Below are 23,628 nucleotides of genomic sequence, written 5' to 3'. Positions count from 1 at the left end.
AGAGCTAGTTCCAGGACAGGCTCCAAAACCACAGAGAAACCCTGTCTCGAAAAACCAAAAAAAAAAAAAAAAAAAAAAGTTTGCAGCATCATAAGCTTGTATGTCTTTATTTACCACCACTTACACACACTTGATGGTGAGATAGCTTTATAATTATGTTTTGCTTCCTGAGTACCCTGCCATTGTGTGCATGGCACTTGATATTTGAATTAATTAATTTATTACCCAATAAATGATGACTCTACCATACAACATCTGATTTCCCAGCTGATTCCTTAATAGGAAGATCATTGGTTCTGATTTCATTTTGTAATGCTGAAGATAGTGTCAATTAAAACTGCCCTCCACTTTTGAATCTTTACTTCTTGGTTCTGGCTGAATAAAACCAAGTAAACATCTCTCTTATTTCAAATACTAAATAAGTATTTCTGGGGCTCTTGGTTATGTAACTCCTAATTACACTGTCTTTTATCACATTAACAAATTAGTGTCTCTAGCTAGGTCTTTGTTAACAAAAACATTTTTATCTACTGGACTTATAAAAGTTTTACTGTTTCTTGATAAGAACATTAGCAGTGGAATTCTTAGATGTTTCGCAAGAGAAAGAGATTCAGTAATAAATATACAGGCATATTGAATACCCTGTTATGGCCTACAAGATTCCCATAATAGAAATAAAAGAAAAAGATTAGACTGAGGAAAAGAATAAAAGGAATCCTGATAGAACACTTTCTCATGGTATTCTAAGTTTTCTGACTGCTTAAGGATTCGAAGGAAAAATTTTAATGTATCATAGGTTTATTAAGGAGCCATATAATATATTTTGCATGTTATGGAAACAAAATAAGCATAGAACCAAGTTAATAGGAGGTGAAGCCACTAGAGAGATGGTTCAGTAGTTGAAAGAACTTGCTACATTTTCAGAGGTTCCAAGTTTGTTTCCTGGAACCAATGTCTGGTTGGTCAACTTCCTGTAATGTAATCTCCATAATATTATCCAACACTTTCTTCTGGCCTTTGCGGCCATCTGCAGGTATGCTATACATTTTCAAACATCCTCATACACATACAAATAAAATCTTTAAATATAGGTAAAATGAGTAAGTTATTTATAAAACAAGAGATCAAAGGATACAAAAAATTCATAAATAAAAATTGAACCCAGTTACTAGATACAAAGAGATACAACATAATTTTATTTTTGTGGAACATAATTCAGGATAGTAAGAAGTGTAGAACTACAGATATGTTCTGTATACTTAAAAAAACTATCATTTTCTAGTTTTTTTCTTTATGCCTTAGCAGGTTTAATTTAGAGCTGACATTAAAGCTTTTTTCTTATAAATAAAGGTGCTACACACTGGTTAAAAATACCTAGTCAGAAGTAAGTGCTACAGGTAATTAGCTCCTCTGGGTTCTCTGGTCCCAAGTGGTTATATTCCGGTTGCATGTGTTTCCACCAAATGTTGAGGATGGCTGTACAAAGGGACTTGCCAACAACAGAGTGACCAGTGAACCGTAAGAGCTTCAAAACTTTCTCCAGAGGAAAGACAAATTTCAGCAAAGCTTGAAGTTAGTCAAGGAGAGACTCAGCAAACTCTGTGTGTGTGTGTCTGTGTCTGTGTGTGTGTGTGTGTGTGTGTGTGTGTGTGTATGTGTATGTGTGTTGGGGAGGGGTGAGCCACAACTCTTGCTTTGGGTAATACTAGGGTGAGAAATGTTTCTTTTCTTCACTTTGAGAAACATTTATAGAATATTTTGAATTTTTATGTCACTAGTGATATGTAATTAAATGACACACCAATGTAAAATTAGTTTTTTTATACAATTTTCTAAGGGTAATTACATGTAATTGAAAGAAATGAGTGGCCCCGACTTTAGGGTGGTGATAACATCATGCCATCACTTATGACTCATGGAACAACCATGCCCACAGTAAATTGAGAATGAAATAGCTGTATCTTAGAAAGGAAACTGAGTAAGAGACACAAAATTCTAAACAATTAAAAAGACAAATACTACCAGCAAAAGGGTCAATAAAGACAGATTCTTCAAGCCATGTTAGGAGACAGTTCCCTAGAGATTTAACTAATTTCTTCATGCCTTTTGAGGTAGAGCATTTGTTTTTCATTCTTCCAAAGCATAGTTTGCCTTTTTAAATAATATTTGTTCAAAGTTATTTGTACAAGAGCAGCCTTGGGAAATGCAATATTTCCCTTTTAAGCAAAACAAGTTTTAGTGAAAGAGAAAGAGTAATATTTCCCTCTGTAATATGTCTTTAGAAGGGTTGTAAATAATATTACTCAATGTATGGAAACTTATTTTCCTACATCTCTCTGAATCTCTTACTTTACCCCAAAGAACTGTGGAAGCAAGGTGTGCATGTTGGTTTTTGACAATTTGACACACTGGAATTATCTGGGGAAAAAAAGAACTTTGAGAAAATCCCTCCATTGAAAAAATGCCTCCATCAGAGTAGGATACGTGGGCAAGTGGCACTGGGTGAATGAGAAAGGGGGTGAAGTGGAGGCAAGGGGAGAGGGGGAGAGAGAAGGAGAAGGGGAGGATTGGAGAGAGCTTAGGGGAGTGGGATGGTTGAGATGGAGGAAGGGTGGATATGGGAGCATCAAAGAAGATATCTTAATTAAGGGAGCCATTTTAGGGTTGGCAATAGACTTGGCCCTAGAGGGGTTCCCAGGTATCCAAGGGGATGTCCCCAGCTAGGACCTTGGGCAGTAGAGGAGAGGGTGCCTGAACTGGTCTTGTCCCATAGCCGCACTGATGAATATCTTGCATATCACCATAGAACCTTCATCTGGCGATGTATGGAAATAGAGACAGAGACCCACATTGAAGAACTGAACTGATCTCCAAAGGTCCAGATGTAGAGCAGAAGGAGGGAGAACATGAGCAAGGAAGTCAGGACCGCCAGGGGTGCATCCACCCACGGAGATGGTGAGACTGATCTAATGGGAGCTCACCAAGGCCAGCTGGACTGGGTCTGAATGAGCATGTGATCAAACCCGACTCTGAATGTGGCTGACAATGGGGGCTGACTGAGAAGCCAATGATGATGGCACTGGGATTTGATTCTACTGGGGTTTTGGGAGACTAGTCTGTTTGGATGCATACCTACCTAGGCCTGGATGGAGGGGGGAGGGCCATAGACTTCCCACAGGGGAGGGTACCCTGCCTTCTCTTAGGACTGGAGGGGGAGGGAGGAGGGGGAGTGAGGGAAGTAGGACGGAAATGGGAGGAGGGGAGGAGGTGGAAATTTTGAATGGTATTATTTATAAAGCAATAAAAAAAGAAAAGAGGCTGAGCAAGCCATGGTGGACAGTAGAAGCCAGTAAGGATCATTCCTCCATGGTCTCTGATTCAGCTCCTCACTTCAAATTCCCAACCTGTTTGAGTCCCTGCCTTTCTTTCTTTCATCAGTAGCCAGCTGTCACTTGGAAGCATAAAGTGAAACAGCTCTTTCTTCCCCTAAGCTACTTTTGGTTCATTCATGCTTTTCGCAACAACAGAGAAGTAACAGTCTTCCTGTTATTCTATATCTTACATACCTTCTTCCTCTCTTCCCTTCACAGTATTCCCTGAGCTATAGACACAGAAGATGTGACTAAGGTCTCCACAATCTGATGATCTCTGAATTGTGTCCACTTGTGGTTTTCTGTGATGGTGCCCATTTGCTGTGAAATGAGGCATCTCTGATGAAGGGTGGTAGCTAAACTCATCTATGGGCATAAAGCTAAGATTTAAATGTATAAGGAATCATGCTGTCCTAGCAAATTGGCACTAACAGAATCTTTTCTAAATTATATTGCATTATGAGTCACAGAAAGCTTGCTAGATTTCAGGTACCAAGAATGTTTTCCATCTTATTGAGTAGGCCACAAGTCCGATTACAGAACTTTTAGTTGCCATGACCATATAAATGCTGCTAGTTGAATCTTTATGCATATCTTGCTATACTGATAAATGCCATGCTCCATAGGTGATCCAACTGGGAATGACTATTTAATTGCTTTTCTCCCTTGGCAGCTTGCACTCATGAAATCTAGATCACAGAGAAAAGGCTTTCATGTCAGATCCAGTCCAAATTATCTGAGTCATGTGTCCAAAGTGCCCAATGTCTTCAGCAATAGAGCCCCCCCCATCAATCCCTAAGAGGAAATCAATGACTACATATCTAATCTATATAGTTTTGGGAATCACTTGGAATACCCTGAAAGGATATTTCTAGTACCTGGTATTAGTCTATGGTCTTGTGAGAAGCACTGTTAGGTCAAATGGAATAACCTCCTTCAATATTATATATAAATATAATATATATTTATTTCTTATAAATATTTATTTACTTGCAAATATACCTATGCATTTGGTGTGGGAGGTCCTTCTTTCTATGTGTTGCTTTTCTTGGTTAATTAATAAAGAACTGCTTTGAGCCTATGGTAGGAAAGAACAGAACTAGGCAGGAAAAGCTAGGCTGTATGTTGGAAGAAAGAGGGCAGAGTCAGAGAGATGCCATGTATCCTGCCAGAGTCAGATGCTGGGAACATTACCAGGTAAGCCACAGCCACTTGGCATTAAACAGTTTAATGGAGATAGGTTAAATTAAGTTGTAAGAGTTAGCCAATAAGATGCTAAAGCAAATGTGCCAAGCAGTGATTTAATTAATACAGTTTCTGTGTGATTATTTAGGGGCTGAACAGCTGAGAACAAATAAGTGGCCTCCTCCTACTACATGCATTATGTGTATTTTTAGATAGCTATGAAATAAAATGGTTCCGTAAGGTTTATCAAGCAACCTTAGTGTTGTTTCTCCATCATCATGCCTCCTTCAGGATTTACTTCCCTCCTTCAACCAGGTTGGAGACTTTTCTTGGATATTCCATTTCTAATGTCAAATTACCTGAATCTTGCAATTCTCCCCCCCCCAAAAAAAACTTCTTACTTATGGCCTCTTTACCCTTTCTGGTGCTTGTACTTACTCCAGGTTATGCACTCACATTTGAGGATTTTGAGTGAAGATCCACAGATGACATATTCTTTTCTAGGTCTAACTATTTGCCTGAAATTTTCATGCTTTCAATTTTCTTCACAGCTGAATAGTATTCCATCACATAAAGGTACCACATTGTCCTAACCAAACTGTCAACCAAAAAGCATTTATGTTATTTCCATTTCCTGACTACTGTGACTATGATGAATATGGTGAATGAGAACATGGGGAGATGGAGTTCAAGTTCTTTTGGTATGTATCAAGGAGTGGTAAAACTGGGATATATGGTTTTTTGAGCAATCTCCATTTTTATTACCAAAGTAGATGCAACAATTTGGATTTCTACCCAGAGTATATTAGGGCTACATTTTAATAGAGCTGCTAATCTCTTTACATGATAACTTTATAAGGTCCAAACCAAACTGTGTCATTTACACTGATCTAACCAAAGTGGATTGGCTGATCATACTCAAAATGCAAGAAAATATGGCTCAGTGTATCAAATAATCCTTACCATGTAAGAATATACTGTAAAACAGACAGGAAGAGACTTAGGAACAGGTCTTGCCAGTTGGAACAGGTGAGTGCCTCACTAGACAACTGAATTGCCCTTGATTTTGTTCCCAAAGACCCTACCAACAGCCCAAGATATCCCAACACATTGTCTGCCTTTCTACTGGGACCTTGGTCTCAATCCCAGTGGACTTCAGCCACTCAGACACATATCACACCAATCAGAATAGACCTAAGACAGTCAGAACTGAGATACCCAATCCCATCCTTGCTGCACTACAGGCCAAACTAAATGCTAGATCAGTTTCTAAGTAGGACAGAGACTCTCAGACATTAATAGCAAAAGATTTCAATACCCCACTCTCACCAAAAGACAGAAGCTTCTGTCACCAGACAGAAGCTAAACAGACAAACTTTATGACACTAATGGACCTAACAGATGACTACAGAACATTTTATTGTGTTTTCTTTGAATTTTTTGACTGTAAAGGAGCTAAGTACAGAGAGATACTTCATTGTATGTGCTGCTAAGTTAAACCAATGTGTATATTATAAAGGTATCTTGACTTCAGAATTTGGGTCTAAAGATATGGTGGTTTGGAAAAGAGGTTCTTCTTTTGTTTTCACAGAAGATGAGAACCTGTGGATTGCTTCTAGGCCAATATGGTTTGATAGACCATGCCTCCCTTAAAGGTCACCATGAACACCCTCAAAAAATTACGTGGCCCAACTACTGACTGGGATGAACCTAGCACACAGGATACACAATGAAAGACCTGATTAACAGTACCCCAAATCAGCAGGAAACAGTATGAACAAAACTATGCCCATATTCCCAAATATTGTTTATAAATGTTTCTTTACATTTAAAGGGAATATGCTATAGAGATGAATAATTTGCATTGGTATGGATCTTGCCTTATTGATACAAATTTAAGGTCAATTTTGTTATATGTATATTTCTGCTCTTTATTAAGGTATTGTGATTGTGTAGTTCATTTAAAAATGTAATGTGAAATTAAGAAATATAGGTTAATATATATCATCTATAATAGTCAAGTTTGTAGTCATGTTACTTATGTTTTCTAGATGTACAGAGAAGTATTTCAGATGGATAGGGATTCTTCAAATCTTTCAGAAACCTTCAGAATATGGCATTTAAAATGTTTAAAAATTTAAAGCTTTTCATGACAATGAGACACACCTGCTCCTGGCAGCAACAAGATACTACAAGAGGAAGATGGGCATCGAAGTGGCTTCTTCCTTATGGAGTTGGTTAGCCATTTGGGCAAGAAACAGTTCTGCCCAGACTGTTGCATTAACTGGACATGAAGTACCTGTAGAGAGATTACTGCTGAACTTGCCTAAAGGTGAGATGATCCTTTGGGGGTTTCTGTCTCATGAAAGAGTCTGCGAGCCACCATGTGGTTGCTGGGAATTGAACTCAGGACCTCTGGGAAAAAAAGAGTCTTCAAGACATTCTGCAGGATACAGAAGAAAGTGACAGAACTGTATTTGAAATTTCCTGCTTCATGGAAAAGTCTGCTGGATACTATGGGTCATTAGGCTGAAGATGGATGCCCCAACGGTACAGAAGAACTTTGGGTGACTGTCCAGGCAGCAAGATGTCTCTGTCAATTCTATAGTTTTGGAAGTCGCTTACAATGCACTTCCTGTTTACTTAGGTAATATTATATTCTTCTGGATTCTTTGATGGAGTTGAAGAATAGATAGTTATAGTTTTCCTTAGTTATGATAAAATATAAAGTGAATAGAAATATTGTAACTGTAATTCTTGCTTGATACCTGTTTTAATATATGTAGTTTTGCTATGGTTAAAGTCTTCCTTTTTGTTTAAACAGAAAAGGAGAAATGGTGTAGGAGGTCCTTCTGTCTTTGTGTTGCTTTCATTGGTTAATAAAGAAACAACTTTGGGCCCATGATAGGGCAAAACTTAGGTAGGCAGTGAAAATTAAATGGAATTCTGGGAGGAAGAAGACAGAGTCAGAGAGACGCCATAGATTTACCAGAGACAGACAGGAATTTTACCTGGTAAGCCACTGCCATTTGGTGATACACAGATTAATAAAAATGAGTTCAATCAAGATGTGAGCTGGCCAATAAGAGGCTAGAGCTAATGGGTCAAGCAGTGATAAGATTAATACAATTTCTCTGTGGTTATTTTGGGGCTAAGCTAGCAGGCAGCCAGGATGAAAAAGCAGGCCCACCTTGAAATATAGATCCATTGTTTCCACACATAGGAGCTTATAGTTGTGGAAGAAGTATGGTGCAGTAGTGTTGTAGGAGGCTGCTTGTTTGTTCCCAGCTGCTCAGCCCCAAAATAATCACACAAAACTATATTTTTCACAATACTGTTTGGCCAATAGTTTAAGCATATTTCTGGCCTACTATTAACCCATTTCTATTATTTTATATTTTACCATGAGGTTCATGGCCTACTCATAAGGTTCCAGCTGAAAGCTTACATCTTTTCCCTCTGGTGGCTTCACGACTACTCTCTGACTCCACCTTTTTTCTCCCAGCATTCAGTTTAGTTTTCCCCACCTATCTTTGTTCTGCCCTACTATCGGTCCAAAGTTTCTCTATTAATCAATGGTAATCACACCATACAGAGGGGAATCTCATATCACAGTAGATGGGAAAGAAAGCTTTATCAAGGTCTGTCTTTTACAGAGAGATTGAGACATGAGTCCTATTATAGCAAGGGGGATTGTATAAAAGTATATTTTGCAGATAAAAAAGAACTGTTTGGGTTTGAATATTGATCTCCTTAAAACATTATGCCCATGTCTACTACTTTGTAACTTTCAGGCACAAAGTAGCTGCCAGGTGACATAAGTGCTGTGAGAGCAGGATGTGTCTGACTCTATACTAAGTTAAGCCTGAAAAAATGCTGAATTCTGTGTCTAGAATAAGATTTTGTAGGTGGTGGGAAAGTGTATTTTGGGAAGCATAAATGAGAACAATGGTTTTTTTTAAATAAAGATTATGATGTATTTCTTAAAACACGATGTATTTTTAAAGTAAAAAAAATAGGAGACACTAATAAAGCTCTTTATATAGCCCTTGTAAGAAATATTTTGTTTACATACAAATAACGATGGCTTCAACTATTTAGGGCTACTTGAGTGCAATCCCCCTGGTGGTCAGAATTTTTCCTTGTGCTGATGCCCCTTACTGGTCTCAGGAGCTAGCTGAGCCTGAGCCAAGGCAGGAAATAAACATAGGGCACAAACAAAGAGAACAAAACAAAGAAGCAATGAAACAAAGAATTGGTTCTTTGAGAAAATCAACAAGATAGACAAACCCTTATCTAAACTAATTATAAGAAAGAGAAAAAATATCAAGATTAACAAAATCAGAAGGGAAAGGGGGTGTCTACCAACAGACACCAAGGAAATCCAAAATATCATTAGGTAAAACTGCAAAGACCCATACTCTACAAATTTGGAAAATTTAAAAGAAATGGACAATTTTCTTGATAGATACCGCTTACCAAAGTTAAATCAAGATTGATCAGATAAGCAATTTAAATAGACCTATAACCACTAAGGAAACAAAAGCAGTCATTAAAAGTCTCCCTCTCCCAAAAAAAACCTGGGGCCAGATGTTTTTAGTGAGAAATTCTACCAGACTCTCAAAGAAGAGCTAATACCGATACTACTAAAATTTTTCCACAACATAAAAACAGAAGATCATTGCCAAATTATTTTTATGAGGCAACAGTTACTCTGATACTCCAGCCTCAAAAAGAAACAGAATTACAGACCCATTTCACTCATGAACATAGATATAAAAATACTCAAAAAAAATACTAGAAAACCAAATCCAAGGTCACATCAAAGACTATCAACTAAGGTCAAGTGGGCCTCATCTCAGAAATACAGAGATGGCTCAACATATAAATATCTGTCAATGTAGTGTACCATATAAGCAAACTGAAAGAGAAAACATATAATCATCTCATTAGATGACAAAAGAGTCATTGAGAAACCCAATACCTCTTCATAATAAAACATCTTGGAGATACAGGGATACAAGGGACATGTCTAAGCATAATAAAAGCAATAATTTACAGCAAACCAATAGGCGACATCAAATCAAATGGAGATAAACTCATTGCAATGCCAATAAAATCAGGGACAAGACAAAGCTTCCCACTCTCTTCATAGCTCTTCATTATAGTACATGAAGTTTTAGCTACAGCAATAGGACAACTAAAGGAAATCAAGGGAATATAAATTGTAAAGGAATAAGTCAAAATATCACTATTTGCAGATGATATCATAACATCATAAGCCACCCCGAGAATTCTGTTGTGATACTCCTGCAGCTGAAAATCACCTTCAGTGAAGTGACTGGATAAAAAAAAAAAATATTAACGAAAAATATCAGTAGTTCTTCCATACACAAATGATAAATGGACTGAGAAAGAAATCAGGGAAACACTACCATTCAAAGCCACATATAATATGAAGTATCTTGGTGTAGTTCTAATCAAGCAAGTGACAGGCCTGTATAAAAAGAATTTCAAGTCTTTGAAGAAAGAAATTAAAGAAGATGTCAGAGATGAAGAGATTTTCTTTGCTCACATATTTGTAGGATTTACATAGAAAAAAGAAAAAAGATAGAAAAAATGTCCATTTTACCAAAAGAAATATACGATTCGATGTAATCCTCATCAAAATTCACCACAATTCTTTACAGACCTTGAAAGTACAATACTCAACTCATATGGAAAATCAAAATGAAAGAAAACAAAAGAGAATCTTGGAATAGCTAAAACAATCCTGTACAATGAAGGAACTTCCAGAGGTATGGCCATCCCTGATTTCAAACTCTACTACTGAATTAAAGCAATTCAAACCACATGTTACTGGCATAAAAATAAACAAGTCGATCAATGAAATGGAATCAAAGACCTAGATGTAAATTCACATACAAATGAACACCTGATTTTAGATAGAGAAGCTAAAACGTTCAAAAGAAAAAAAACCCCAACATATCCTCAACAAAGAGTGCTAGTCTAAGTGGATGTTGGCATGTAGAAGAATGCAAATAGAGTCATATCTATCACCCTGCACAAAACTCAAGTTCAAGTGGATCAAAGACATAAAACCATATACACTGAACTTGATGGAAGAGAAAGTGTAGAATAGTCTTGAATGAATAGTCACAGGAGACAACTTCCTGAATAGAACACCAATAGAACAGCCACTGAGACTGACAAATAATAATAAATGGGACCTCATGAAACTGAAAATATTCTGTAAGGGAAAAGACACTGTCAAAAGGACAAAACAGCACCCTACAGAATGGAAAAAGATTTTCGCCAACTATAAATCTGAGATAGGACTGATATCCAAAATATATAAAGAACTCAAGAAAGCAGACAATAACAAACCACATAATTCAATTAAAAACGGGGTACAAATCTAAATAGATAATTCTCAACAGAGCAATCTCAAATGACTGTGATACACTTAAAGAATTGTTCAACATTCTTAGCCATCAAGGAAATGAAAATCAAAACTAATTTGAGATTCCACCTTATACCTGTTTACAATGAAAAACACAGTAACAGCTCATGCTGGAGAGGATATGGAGCAAGGGAAACACTTCTCTATTGGTGGTGGGAGTGCAAACTTGTAAAGCTGCTTTGGAAATCTATATGGTACTTTCTCAGAAAATTGTAAATCGATCTACCTCAAGATCCAGTCATATTACAGTCAACAGCCCCCGAGAAGCTGAGAAATAAGGAAGGCTAAAGGGAGAGCATATACATAAATCTCACTGTAAAAGGAAAATAGAATATACATTGGTGTTGAATGGTGTGAGGAGTTTTGATGGAGAAATGGGGATAGGAGCAGGAGGCATCAAGTGTGGGGGGGGATGGAGGGAGAGAGTACACGGAGACATTAACTAGAATCTGGGGTTATCCGTGGGATGAGCTAGAAACTTTGCACAATGAATCTCCAGGCAATATAAGAGGACGACCCTAGCTAAGACTTCTAATAACAAGGAAATGTGGAGCCTGAAAGAGTCATCTCCTGTAACAAGAAAGAATTCCTTTGGAGTGATTGGTACACCAACACAGTCACAAAACCTTTGGTCTATAATTTGTCCTGGATTCTCAACATTGTCTGCCTGTCAGAGAGTTTGAGAGGCATAATTTGCACCTTCTAACTCAGGAAGTGGTTGCCTGGCTTTTTTGAAGTTAAGAAAGCTCTGCGCCATTCTGACAGGTGTTCAGGTTATGTCAATGTACTTCTGTTCCTTCCATTGTTACCATGAGGTCAACTAGAGAGAAGCTGTTTTCTGACTCAGTGTACTTGAGTATATGTGACTTGGGTCATCTCCCTCCCTAGGAAACAGAATGCTGCTGATGGGAAGTCTCAGAATGGCTGTGTGAGTTAACCTGGCTGTATAATATAAATGAAGTCTTTGTTAGCTTCTTCCCCAGTTTACATTGGGTATAAAAGCTGTGGGAAAATAATCACGGATGATTTCAGGATCTGCATAATCCTTGAAACTCCCTCCCGATACTATCTTGTGGTTTCTGTCTTTGTTTCCCTTGCCCCTACCCTGATAAGTGATGATTCTGTTGAGGCTAGTCCGAAACAGCCTGCAAGATGTTCTGGGGTAAGGGTGGCACAGTAATTGTGGGAGTGAACAGTCAATGAATCGCCCAGCTTGAGACCCATACCAAGAGAGGGAAATAAATCGTGAGGGCTAAGAACCAGAAAAGGTATACCTCAGAGACCTAGGACAGAACCAAACATAACTGGCAAAAAAGAAAAAAAAATGTCAATGAAATAATTACTAATGATATTGTGCTGTACTCATAGATTGAAGCCTAACCCAACTGTTATCAGAGAGGCCCTATCAAAAAAGTAGTGGAAACAGATGCAGAGACCCATAGCCAAATATTAGGTGGAATTTATGATACCCTGCATACCAAGAGGAGGAGGGATTGTAGGAGCCAATGGAGTCAAGGGCATTGCCAAACAACAACAAGAAAACCCACAGAACCAACTAACCTGGGCTCATAGGGCTCATTCACAGAGGCTGAACCACCAACCAGGGATTCTGCATGGAACTAACTTAGGCCCTTTGCATATATGTGACAATGTGTAACTAGGTCTTCTTGTGGGCCTCCTAACAGTGGGAGCATCGCTGTCTCTGGCTCTTTTGCTAAACCATGGCTTATGATATCCATGGGAGTCCTGTCTATAACTGAAGAGAAAAAAAGAAGGAGGGGTAGAAGAACAAGAAGAGTGAGGGAGGAACTGTGAAAGGAGAAGGAAGGGGAGACATTGGTGGGGATGTAAAAACAAAAAAAAATTAAAAAACAGACAGGAAGAGTATTTCTTTGTAAGGACAATAGATTTATCTAATTCATGTAACAATGTGAAAAGATACTTTGCTACTTTACTTTAGTTATATTTGATGGGATCAATGGAGACATGATATGTAAAGAGAGAAGGGGTCTCATCCACTACTCTTCTGGCATTTCAAATTTTAGCTGCATGTTCCTTTGCACCCTAAGGTTATATTCTCTAAAGGGGGTAATAAAACCTACCTTTCATGATTTCATGATGATCCTTGTGTGCGTGCATCTGTGTGTGTCTTAACAAAGAATTGGTTCTTAAGATGAGACCTATTATTACTGATGTTTCTAATAATGAAAAATCATATCTACTAAATTTTGAATTAGACTTCAGAATTAACCATTATATGCTCTTGTTCACACTTTCACTGGTAAGAATGAAGAGCAAGCATACAATTTTAACTGATGATAGTTATTTAGTGTCTAGAGGTTAGTTACCTCTTTCTCTTGAAATAAGACATGAGACAAGCATTCTACTCAGACAGTCTATGTATATGAAGTCAAAGCCATTCCCTCAAAAGCATTTAAGAAAAATCATTTTATCAAGCTGCCTTTGATTCCTGTATTGTGTGAGTCACACTCATTCTTGAGCACATCCCTTTCTGTGTCTCAAGAAGCATGTGCCATCATTTACTTCTTTTCATCAAAAATAGTCATATTTAGTAAAAAGTTGAATACAACCACCTAATAAATGGTATTAAATTAGAACTTCAGCTATTTCATTTAGACTAACTAAAAAAATAATATAATTTTCTAATAATTTAAAATATTCAACTTCACTTTTGTTTTTAAGTAGTGCATGCTTTCCTTGTCTAGTGTGATTCTATACAATTAAAATATAAAATTCTAATAATTTCAAATATGACAGTGAATAATAATATAAATAAAAAATAACCTAATTAAAGTGCTATTTGAAAAGATAAAATGAGTTTAGATAAATGTAAAATGGGTATGAGCTATTAATTGACTAGAATATTAGACATGTTAGCACCATCGTACAAGAATACAAAGCATATATTTCCTGCATAACTTCGTATAACACAAATATGGATACACAGGGGAGAAGAGTCAAATCCCTTCATGGAATGAAGGACAGTACCTTTAATTTCTTTCTTTTTATGATGGGATTGTTTTTCTCACTAGGTTTTGGCAGGCCCTAGAAATTGATGTCATTTTTGATTAATTCTTTTTGTACTCTGATGACAGCTAATGGAATGATTTGAAAGCTATTTGCTTTGCAAAAAGAAAAAGAGATTCAATATAGCTGCCTTTTATGCCCATTCTTAAAGCTTTTACCTCTTTCTCTTGAAATAATTAGTAAAAGAGGGGAAAGATTGCTGTAATTACTAAGCATTATAAACTATATCTGGGTTCCTGACATTAACAGTAGCTGTCATTAAAATTAGATCACTTGTCTCATCTTAAGAAAATGTTACTTTTAACGATTTTATGATATAATCTGAAAAATATCTTGACAGGATACTAATTCTGAGAATGAAATACAGACCTTTAAATATATACATAGTTTTGCCCTCTACAGAAACCTATAAGGTGATTAAAGGTCTGTCATTAAGTGCTTAGATTGGTATTATGAAAACGGGTCATCAACTATTTCATAAAACTGACCAGAATTTAGGTATCATATTTGAAATCACTTTTAAGAACAAATGAAACAATAAAAAGGGGATTATTTTTTAATTATATTAAAGTAATCAAATAACATACTTTAGGGGCCAGACTTTGGGTAAAGGGTTTTCGCATACAAGAATAAATTTAAGAAGTGCTTGTTATCTTTCTGACATTTGCTTCTGCAACATTTTCTTCCTCTTTAACTTATTTGTGATAATTATAAGAAAATACATTTTATGGCATTGTATTTTATATAAATATGTGTCTAGATAAAAGTATGCAACTGTAGAAGGCATTATTAGAATGTGGGATGTGATGAGCACAAACCTGTAACAGCAGCTCTTGAGCATTGAGTCCAGGAAGATCAGAAGTTCACGGTCAGACTTGTCTAACATAGTGAGTTCAGGGCCACAACTGGCTCCATGAAACCCTGCCTCAAAGCATACAAACAAATAGGTAAAACTGTGAGCAAGCCATCGTCATACGCAAACATGGAGAGTGCTTCTGATACAAGGGCGTACAGCAGTACGAATTATAAAAGTTCAAAATATTATGAGCTGAGATACAGGCTATTTTGCTAATATGAAAATGTTAACTATCAAGTAATAGTCTAAAACAGACAATAACCTCAAATTATGTTAATTAAACACTCTCACTGTGTTATCAAACATATAATCCATACAAGCATAAATATTTTAAAATTGTTACATAAGTGATCATTACCAGTAAAATTTTGTGTTATGCATCTTAAATTTTTATGTTAAATACCATGCTAAAGTGTGCTAAGTATGAAAACCAACAACAAAAATACCTGAAATTCATAATATCCAAAGTTATTCTAGGAAATTAATGACTTTCCTTACTCTGAAAAAGACAAAGTTGATTCTATTAAATGTGATAAGTGAAATGTAAATTAAAATTTTAATAAGGTGCTTGTTAATCCATTTGTTCACAGCTAACTTGAACTCAAGTTAAATTAGCGCCTAATTATCAACAGTAGAGATATGATTTCGTCCAAATCTCAAGGGCAAATAAGTGTTGGAGGATGGCTGATCCCAAGACAACAGCTTAAGTGTTATTAAAAGTATCCACTAGTCACTTTTTCTGTGATGTATTTCATTTAGAAAATCAATTCCATGTTGTTAAAGATAGCAACAGTCCTCTAGAAAAAATCCCCACAGTAGATTAAAGTCACAAATAAGTTCATGCAGGATCTTTTATGGAGTTTCATCTTAGCCATGGTCATTTTACCTAAGAGAATTGTAGAAAATATTTCTCTATAACTATAAAATATCACATCCACAGAGAACCAGGGATTCTCACGTACAGGAAATATTCAGAATCTTTTAAGTGTTTGCTTCATCCTGCATGACAAGGTTTCTTGGTTCTGAACCTTAGATGTTATTAAGTTAGACAATATATCAACAATCAATACAAACACCACATTTTAATAAACTTTTAAAAATAATTCTTTATAAACAAAAACACACAATTTTAACATAAGAATTGGTAGCCTATGCATATAGATTTAGTTTGTAAACTAAAATCTGAAAACATATCATGGAAAAATGTGCAAGCAAATGTTGAGAATCATGTCAATATCTCAAAATGTCCAATTGCTGATGAACAGAAAAATAAAATATATACATATTGATACCCATATAAATACACTATACTGACACTGGAGAATATACTCAGGGGTATGATGTAGTGGTGCACACTACAACATGCATAAACTTTGAAAGTATACTCTAAGTGAAACATGCTATTTTAGAATGATCATATTTGTAGCCTGTGTTGATAGGTGTTGTCTAACCAATAGAAATAGAACTGTTCGGGGTTTCCCGGGACTTTGTGAAGGACAATATACTGAACGTATTTCTAATGGAAATGGGGCTTCTTTTAAGGGAACAAAATGTTCGCAAAGGTATTATTAGTAATGTTCACACTTTGTCAGTAGCCTGATAACTTAAAAATAGCTGAATTATATTGAAGGTTGAAAGTCCATATTTCATTAGAGATGCAGAAAAAATGGAAAATAGCATGGAACTGCTTTCAAGATATTGTTTTTTATTGTGTCTCATTTTACTACTATTTTTAGATGACTGTATTCTAGTAAAAGAGAGGAAGAAAGAGTATGGTTTGAGTGGGTGGATAACTGGCAAGGATCTATGAGGCATTGATGGAGGGGAAACTGTAATCAGAATTTACTGTATAAAAAATCTATTCTTAATTTTAAAACAGATATGTTAAATTAGGAAGGAAGAAATGAAAGAAAACATAGTGGAAAACTGAAAATAATGTCTATTAAAGACTGAAAATAATTACTTAACAGTGTTAAAGAAGATGGTAATCAACAGTTTTCATATACTGAGACTGAGTTCATATACAAAAAAGTCTAAAGATTTACCAAAAATCCTGCCTCAAATGATGTGACAGACCTTACTGAACCCCATGGGAGGCCTCACCCTCTCTGAGGAGTATATGGCAGGTAGAGTTGGAGGAGGGGAGGGAGAGGAAACTGGGAGGGGTTGGTATGTGTGATGTCAGCATGTACCAAAAATTTAAATAACCTGTTATATTGGTTTATTAAACACACAACTGATAGTCCTCAGAGATTTCTCTAATGCAGAGAAATATAAAAATAAGAATGGAGACTCACTGATATGTTCTAGAAACTTAAGACTAACAAAATAAAATAAACCAGCAACAGGAAAGCATAGTAGAATAATATTTATTGTTGGTGTTGTGTTTAATAACATTGTATTGTTGGCATTTTGAATGTTCATTTACAGTTTTAGTAATGAAAGCATACTGGAAAGTTTATAAGAGAGAAGATCAAAAATATCACTAAGAACAACAGTATTGCCTGCTGTGACCAACGAAGCAGGTTAAGGGAGATGAATCCCTTACTTCATTTTAAAGCTGCTGAGAAAAGACAGCAAAATTACAGATGAGAAGACTTCGTTGCAGTCCTTGAATGCCCATCTGTGTGAAGCCATGTGTTCTTTTTTTTTTATTCTTTTTTTTTTTTTTGTGGTTTTTCGAGACAGGGTTTCTCTTTGGTTTTGGAGCCTGTCCTGGAACTGATGAAGTCCTGAGTGGATTGTTGCCATTAGGAAGGCCATATAAAGGACCCAATGGCTCAGATCCATGGGAATGACAAAGTTCAGAGGATGACAGAACCTTCCACTGCTCCATGTGAGGATGATGGCAGTGTGTGCAAAACTTAGCAACCTTAGCTTCCACCTTGCGTGTCATAGCTGAGACTGCTCACTTGCAGAAACCTCTCACCAAGAGTAGCTAACTCTCCTCCACCATGCTATACATAATACATGCTCCAAGGTTTCAGGTTGTTTCATATTTGGTGCAGCTCCATCAGAGCATGTACAATTCACCTAATCCCAGATTTTCTTACGTGCCTTGTATTTTCCTTGTTTTTCCCCTAGTTGGGTTTTAAGAACCAAGCCATGCAGGTTCAAACATTTGCACCCGTCTGAAGAAAAAAAATTATACACGCGAACATGCACACCTGCACATAAGCATGTGCACATACAGACACTAAAATAAATAGGTATATAGATAAATATAGATGGTAGATAGATAGATAGATAGATAGATAGATAGATAGATGATAGATAGATAGATAGATAGATAGATAGATAGATAGATATGATAGATATATAGATAGATGATGATGATGAAGAAGAAAGATAGATAGATAGATAGATAGATGATAGATTGATAAAAGAATCTATCCATCTTTGAATTCTTAGAAGGAATATCACCCACACACATACCAGTAGACATCTTTATTGTTTAACCAACCATCATCAAGTCATGAACAAAGTTTACCAGAGGCTGTATCAAAAGAGAACACTTTTCACAGCCATCTTTCCTTTTTAGAAAGACTCTAATAGATGCAGTCTAGAACGCACAATGCTTTTAGCCTCTGAAGAATTCAAATGGGATCTTGAAAAGCATAGATGAATCCTGATGCAATAAGACAAGCTGAGATGCCATGCAACTGTTAAATGGTTCCTGGTTCTGCATCTCAACCACAAGTTGAATCTTGTGCTAACACCAACTGGAGATGCAAAGCACAGCTATTTGACTTAGGGGCTTGCACAAGAACCAGAAAGGCAGGAAAGCACTAAACATTCCTGAAAGCATCCACCTCCAGGAAAGACTTTACCTTCCTGGGGCTTTAGACTGCCCCTTTAGAGGACCCCCCCCCCCCCATGCTCACATAGCTGAATTTATGCTCTGTGTTCCATGTAGCACAACAAGTAGCAGTGTCCCCACCACTTCTGACAAGACTGGAACCCGTGGAAATGGCTTTTATCACCACATTCATAAGGGACTTGTCTCCCCTGGCAAACACGTCTCATCCAAATACTCCAACAGGTTCATTCCAAACAGTCTGCTTAGCTCGAACCACAGCATCAGCATATTTCTTGATACTCTCAGTACCACAGTTCAAGTACATCCAACCAGTAGGTATGCCAGTGGCCATAGTAGCTTGGCCACTTTAAGTATTTTTATCAAATTTTCAGCAGTGACGAAGTCAAGAGACAAGGTAATCTTCACATCAGTTTTTTCATCTTTGGATATGATATCTTTGACCATCATGACCCCTTCTTTTTCATCATGAAGAGAAATGCCAATCTCCATGTTGTTGAGTTCCTTAGAGAAGGTAAAAACCATTTCATCATCAATGATCATTGAATTGACTTTGTGCAGAATCGTAGTGATCTGCAACATTAGCTCCTCCCAATAGCAGGAGTAACGCAATTCCTTCATCAAAAATCATCAACCATCTGTGGCAAATTCATATCAACCATGGAACTGTGGACTCAAGATGCAACCCCCAAATCATAATTGACATAAACATTCCTTCCTTAGTTTGAGTAATGCAGTTCAGAAAGCATCAATTTTGGCTTACTCAGCTTTAATCTTGTTCCCAGAAGCTTCCTTTCCCTTCCCTTCTTCCTCTATATGAAAGCAGAGATTTTCCAGCAGGATGGCAGACATAGAGACTGGAATGACACAGACGTTCTCTACTTCTGGGCCCACACAATCCCTCAAGAACAGAATATCCTTGCCCACCAGAGATTTGAGTTCTGCGACAACTGGCTCTAAAGACTACATTTCAGGCATGGGAATACCATCAGACTGGCCCATATAGCTCATAAGGACAACACACTTGACTCAATTATCAAAGCAGAATTTGATGCTTGAGACAGCAGTCGTGATCCTTTGGTTATTTATCATTTGGTTTTTCTTCATGGGATTATTGACGGCTTCCCTCATTGTGACCAGCTTCTTCTTTGCTTGTGACTCCTGTTAGAAAGTGACATTTTGACAACACAATACTGTGCAGTCAAGAGACCCAGAGCTGAGAAAGAGGTTAAAAGTCCTTTTTTTTTTTTAAAAATACTACCTTGTTAAGTTGTAAGATGGGAAGAAATGAAATATAACCAGTTGGGAATACTCCATGAGTAAAATGTCTTGGAGAAATAGATGCACACAGGACGTGGGTCTAGATTAGAACTTTAGTTCTTTTTGATCAAACCACTTGGATGTGCTGTTGTAATATATTCACTGTCAAGAGATACATTACTGCGCAAATGATGGAATCTATCATATACAGAAAAATTGACTTCCTATCAACTGCATAATATGAAAAGAAAAATTGTAATGAGAAGCACTGTCAAAATGTGAAATGGTATAAAATATATTCAGCATTCACACATAAAAAAGACAGAGAAGCACCTGGTGCAAATCCTTACAGAGAAATGAACAGTAGGAAGAAGGTGGGAGGCTGCAGACTGGATGACGACACTCATATTTACCTCATGCTAGATTTATTGACTCTTTTTCAATCTTGATAAGACTTGGAAAATGAGTTCAGTGACGGAATAAGGTATAGATGTGTCTTTATCAAAGGACAATGATTACAATACAACATCAGTCCAAAGATAGGCTCTCAGAGTTCCATTTCTGACTAAATATGTATTATAATTCAGAAAAAAAGCATTTAAAATTTCATAAATATTTATGTTTTATAGAGTTTAGACCATCACTTCTTTCGACTGTTTTGAAACCAAAAGATAAACATCATTGAAATGCTTTCACAGAAATAAAGATAAAAATTGGCTCTTCAGCATTTCTCTTGAAATGTAAACATACTATTAATTGAGTAGCCATTCAAAAGACAATAAATTAGTGGTGGCTGAAACCAATAAATACTTTGAATGCATTCTCCTGAAACACTATGTTTATAGTAAATGTTTTTGAGGAAAAAATAACAGATTTTTTGGAAATTATTATTGTATCTAATTTACATTGTGCTCATTTAACAACTATAACAAAATAATCTAAGATTCATGATTTGAAAAACAGTATATATTTCAAGAGTATGAAATCTTCATTTCAGGCAGAGACTGTACCTTTCTGCTGATGTTGCCACCTTCATTTCAGTTCAGATAAAGGAAATACATTACTGTCCTCAACTACATGCATTTCCCTAGCTTTCTTTATTTGGTCATTTATTTTTCTGAGACAGTATCCTGCTATATGGCCCAGGTTAGTTTTGTATGTTAGTTTTTATTTACTTTGGGGGACTTTATTAGGAAGTAGTTACATACAGTTACAAGCTAAATTTTTTCAAATAATTGCTTAATCTTGCCTAATAATTGTTAAATTAAATTTATTGCTATGGCAAAGGCTATTTTTATTTTCATTTTCATTCACCAAAAACAAATATGCTTTATAAAACCTAACATTTAGAGATATATAAATGAAAGGATATTTTGAAGACATTAACCAGATGATATTAACCTGAATTCATAAAATTTTATTATTTGCTTCCCCATTCTAATCAAAATTTTACTGGAATGACAACTGTAACTTGTGGCATAGTCAATAAGACACTGGTCTCAATTTAATTCAGTTTATACAACCTCTCTGTAACTTACGTTTCAGTATCTGTTATTAGTTAATATGTGCCAAGAACTTAGGTAAGTTAGTCACTGAATTCAAAGTTCAAACCTAAGTTGCCTGACCCCCAGGCATCTACTTTGGTCAATATATAGAAAATTATTTTTTTTTTAAATTTTCAATACTCTTATACTATGTAAGTGGCTATAATTTTTTGGTTTTTTATTAATTAAATTTATTTATGTTTTGTATATCTTGTCCACAATTTTCCCTCCCTCCTCTCTTCTCATTTCCTTTCCCCCTTCTCTTCTTCTCTCCCCCAATCCACTTCTCCTTTTCTATTCAGAAAAGGGCAGGCCTCCCATGAATATCAATAAAAGATGGTTTGTATCAAGTTACAATAAGGCTAAGCACCTCCCCTTGTATTAAGGCTAGGCAAGGCAACTCAGTATAAGGAATATGTTCTCAAAACCAGTCAAAGCATTAGGGACAGCCCCTGATCCCACTGTTAGGAGTCCACAAGTAGGCCAAGCTACACAACTGTCACACATAGGTAGAGGACCTAAGTCAGCTTCATGCAGGCTCCCTGGTTGTCAGTTCAGACTCTGTAAGCTCCCAAGAGCCAAGGTTAGTTGGTCCTGCGGGTTTCTTTGTGATGTCCTTGACCCTTCTGATTTATGCAGTCCTTTCTCCCTCTCTTCATCAGGATTCCCTGAGCTTGGCTTAATGTTTGACTGTGTATCTGTACATCTATTTCCATCAAAAACTGGATGAAGGCTTTCTGATGACAACTGGACTAGACACCAATCTATGAGTATAGCAGAATATCATTAGAACATTGACTTTTTTGCTCCAATCATGTTTTCAGCTATCCCATACCTCTGGGCCATCCAGCCTGTGGGTCTAGGTGGTGTCAGTGCTGGATATTCATTATCATGGAGTGGGTCTTAGGCTATACTAGTCATTGGTTGGCCACGCTCAAATCTGTAACACCAATTAGTAACTTTTTCTAGAGGTCGAGAAATTATCTGGGAAGAGGTGGGACATTTATCTGGAATGATGGAAATATTTTATATTTTATGTGGGGTAATATTTATGCCTGAGATCTATGTATTTTAATGTATGTAAATTATACCTAAATTAAAAATGAATAGAACTGAATAAAAATCTGTACCACCCTTTTCTCAGCACATCCCATAAGCAGGGCAGACTGTAGATCAAAGGTTATATGGTTGGGTTGGTGTCCCAATACTTCTACTGGAAATCTGGCCTAGTCAGAGGAGATGATCAGTTCAGGCTTCATATTCGCTATTGCTAAGTGTCTGAGCTGGGATCATTCTTGTAGATTCCTGGGAGTTTCCCTTGCACTGGTTTATACACGGCCTAAAATGCTCTTCCCCTTTTCCCATCATCAATTTTACTACTCTTCCACTCTATGCTCCTTACAACCTGATCTTTCATGTTCCCAACTGGGTCTTTGTTTCCATTCCACTCAGCCACCTGTCTGTTTTTAAGCCAATACCATGACGTTCTTATTACTATAGTTCTGTAGTAGATGGTAAAATCAGGAATGGTGTTCTGAAATTTTTTATTGTACAGGATTGTTTTAGTTATCTTGGGTTTTTGTTTTTCCATATGAATTTTAGTGTTTTTCTTTCAAGGTTTGTAAGAATTGTGTTGGAATTTTAATGGGAATGGTTTTAAATTTGTAGATTACTTTTTGGTAAAATGGCAACTTTTACTACAAAATTCTACAGATCTCTGATCGTGAGAGATCTTTCCATCATGTCGTGTCTTCTCCAATTTCTCTCTTCAAAGACTTAAAGTTCTTGTCATACAGATCTTTTACTTGCTTCATTAGAGTAACTCCAAAATACTTTATTATGTGTGGCTATTGTAAAGTGTATTGTTTCTCTGATTTCTTTCTCAACCTGTTTACAATTTGTATATAAGTAGGCTACTTAGGTATTTTTTTAGATGTTCATCTTTTCAAATTTAAATAACACATTGTATTTATTTTACATACAGTTTCATTTTACCACTACTTGCCTTCCCTCCTCTCTTCCTGATCCCCCAGCCTCCACTCTCAAATCTCAATGCCAGCTTCCCATCTACCCTCTTCCCTTCT

The 23,628-nt window shown here is 36.5% G+C and overlaps 1 pseudogene; it reads right to left on the bottom strand.

Annotated features, from left to right (window-relative positions):
* Positions 1 to 18,765: 18,765 nt before the first annotated feature.
* Positions 18,766 to 19,847, bottom strand: LOC121458316 (annotated as a pseudogene).
* Positions 19,848 to 23,628: the final 3,781 nt, after the last annotated feature.

Source organism: Microtus oregoni, unplaced genomic scaffold, assembly GCF_018167655.1.
Source record: "Microtus oregoni isolate MIOR12 unplaced genomic scaffold, Mior012 000017F_ref0000208, whole genome shotgun sequence".
Lineage (NCBI taxonomy): Eukaryota > Metazoa > Chordata > Mammalia > Rodentia > Cricetidae > Microtus > Microtus oregoni.
This window is presented reverse-complemented; position numbering and strand designations above follow the sequence as displayed.